The sequence below is a fragment of the Montipora capricornis genome, chromosome 4, assembly GCF_036669925.1.
Source record: "Montipora capricornis isolate CH-2021 chromosome 4, ASM3666992v2, whole genome shotgun sequence".
NCBI lineage: Eukaryota > Metazoa > Cnidaria > Anthozoa > Scleractinia > Acroporidae > Montipora > Montipora capricornis.
The window spans coordinates 34,540,754-34,543,434 of record NC_090886.1 but is presented as its reverse complement, the minus strand read 5'-3'; positions in this window follow the sequence as shown (position 1 = coordinate 34,543,434).

The following is a 2,681-nucleotide window of genomic DNA, read 5'->3' as shown; positions in this document are numbered from 1 at the left end:
CATCGTGGCCTCCTAATAACTTTTCAGCAATAAAAAAGGGGGCGCGGGGGGCGGGGGGGGGGGGGGTTTCACCGAGTTCTATTTTGAGATATGAGCAACTAAATCCAAGATATAGAGTGTTTTTGCTGGGCTTTCCAGCTGCCACAGTAACTTATTACATCACAATAATGATCACACCTTGTTTGGAAATAATCAGTGTTTCATATGGTACCATAACATTGCTGTTATGTGATACAGTGTTGTAGCGTCATTTGATCTAAAGAGAGTGCCTTCTAAGAGTTGAAACCCTTTCGAGCCTCCTTAACCGAATTACGACATTCTTACAACGGTAGGTTTTGGTACAAAATTGCATGCAAGCCACAAGGTGGGATTGGTACATGAGTCGTTAAAGAAATAACTTACAAAACTATTACATAATAAAACTTATAGATAATAATAATAATAATAATAATAATAATAATAATAATAATAATAATAATAATAATAATAATAATAATAACCTAAGTCCTAAGAATTATAATTTCAAAGATATGGTTGCCAAGAGAAACCTGTTAAAAAGACACCTGAATATCCTAAAGAATACAATCAAGCATTTCTATCGTACTGGGGAAACAACTACTTCGTAAACGTTCATAGTTTGAGTTCCTGGTGTTGAAGGCATGTATACTCCCCCTTGACATCGGGAGATGCCTTGAAAGAAGTCCTCCTTTCGATATTTTTTGATGGAATTTAGACACTGATTTTCTCGGTCGGTTACAACATTACATTACCGCGACTGTGTTTATTTTTGGCTGTGGCCAGCGTGTTCTTAGCGCTGACCAATGCAAACAAAAACAACATGGAGCGGTTTTCAAATGAGTGTCGTAAAACCAAAACCAAAGAAATTACTTTGGCCAATCAAAAAGGACGGACACAATCTGTTCAACCAATCAAAACTCGAAGTAATTACACGTAGCCGTCACAAAGCGCGGGAAAATGTGCAGGCGCGAGTCACGATTGGTTTTGGTTTCACTTCAGATTGTTTGAAAAAATGGAGTAAGAGAACTTTGAACCTTCCTTCCTTCCTTCCTTGAGTCAGCCCTCAATTGAAGGTGAACCAATCACTGAATGAAGTAATGCAAAACCAAAGCAATTCGCGAATTACTTTCGACAGTCAATTGAAAACCGCTCTATAACACCAAGAGTCCTCTTTATAACACCCAACAATGTTGGTCCACAGTGGGAGATTTAGCGGTACCCTTTAGGGTATTGACAGGAGACATTTGACAATTAAAGGGGCTAGGTCACGCTGTTTTAGGTAATTTTGTTTAATTTTGTTAGTTATGAGCTCTAAACGTCAAATTGGCAGAGCCAGAGTCTTTCATTTGCAAAATCACGGCCACGTAACAATTGAGAATGATTTTCCAGCTGTTTAAATGAGATTTTGATATAAACTGATGTAAATTTGAAAAAAAGTGGGCCGACGTTTTTCAAATTTACCCAAATTCAATCTATTTCAATCCTTCCCAGTTTTGTCCATCCTTGTCCCTCCTTAGCTTTCCTGTGTTTAGTTTGAGTTCCTCTATAGTTTTGAGCCGTTATTTTGTCATTTCAGTTACTTCTATGACCATTTGATCAATTCTAAAATTCCCTAAAATTGCGTGACCTAGCCCCTTTAACTAATTTTTAATTTTGTCTCATTAAACCTCTTAAGGGTTAAAACAATTCCATGCCGCGCCCACAAGACGGGATCTTGGTACCTCTTACGGGTTCATTTTAAAATTTCCGACAACCACCCCCGTCCTTTGAATATGGAAGTCCCTTCCCCCCCCCCCCCCCCCCTATTGAATTGCTTCTAAATGTAAACTCTCATTGTACCTGAAGAAGGCTGGTTTGGCCAGCCGAAATATAGTACATCACTAAAATCAAATCTACGTTATATCGGCTTTGATTAAAATATTTAGTTTCTCAACTTGAAATAACGCCGATCAGATCAAGCCACTGATCCAACGTACACCGACTGGAAAATTGTCCACGGTTGCTTGCTTCGAAACTCTCTATTTTTTCTCCTTGGTCTGCCTCTAGCACGGACATCTTCCACATATCCTTCCAGAAACAACTTGTGGAGCTCACCTGTGCTGTTCCTTCTCAAAACATGTCCAATGCTACATCAATAGTTTCACTTTCTTAGTTGTCACATGCTGTGCTTGAGCCGTTATCCTCTATACTGCTTGTTCCAAGACTCCCATCAGGTCAGCTGATCCGCAAGATTCTTCTATACCACCACGCTTCAAAGGTATAGCGGGGGAGGGGGGGGGGGGGGAGGGGGGGAGGGGTTTCAAGTCCTCACTGGATCACTTACCCGGATCACTCGATCAATAGGTTGTTAAATTTCGGGTTTCATTCGGGCGGCCGTAATTGGTGTATGCAGATGACTCCTGGTGTACGAATGTGCTAGAAACGGAAGCGCCAAGCGCAAGTGTCGCAGGTCGCTGTTATTTTATTAGTTTTAGGGGTAGTTCTGAATTTTCCATTGAGTTATCAAAATTAAAGTCTTAAAAGTCGTAGTAGAATATATATCCCACTGCTCTACATTTCATCAATGATATGTCTCACAGATACTTTGATTTTCCATTGTCCGTTTGTTAAAAGCCCATGCCGTTCACAGCTACAGCTAAAAACTGAGGAAACGTAACTCTCCA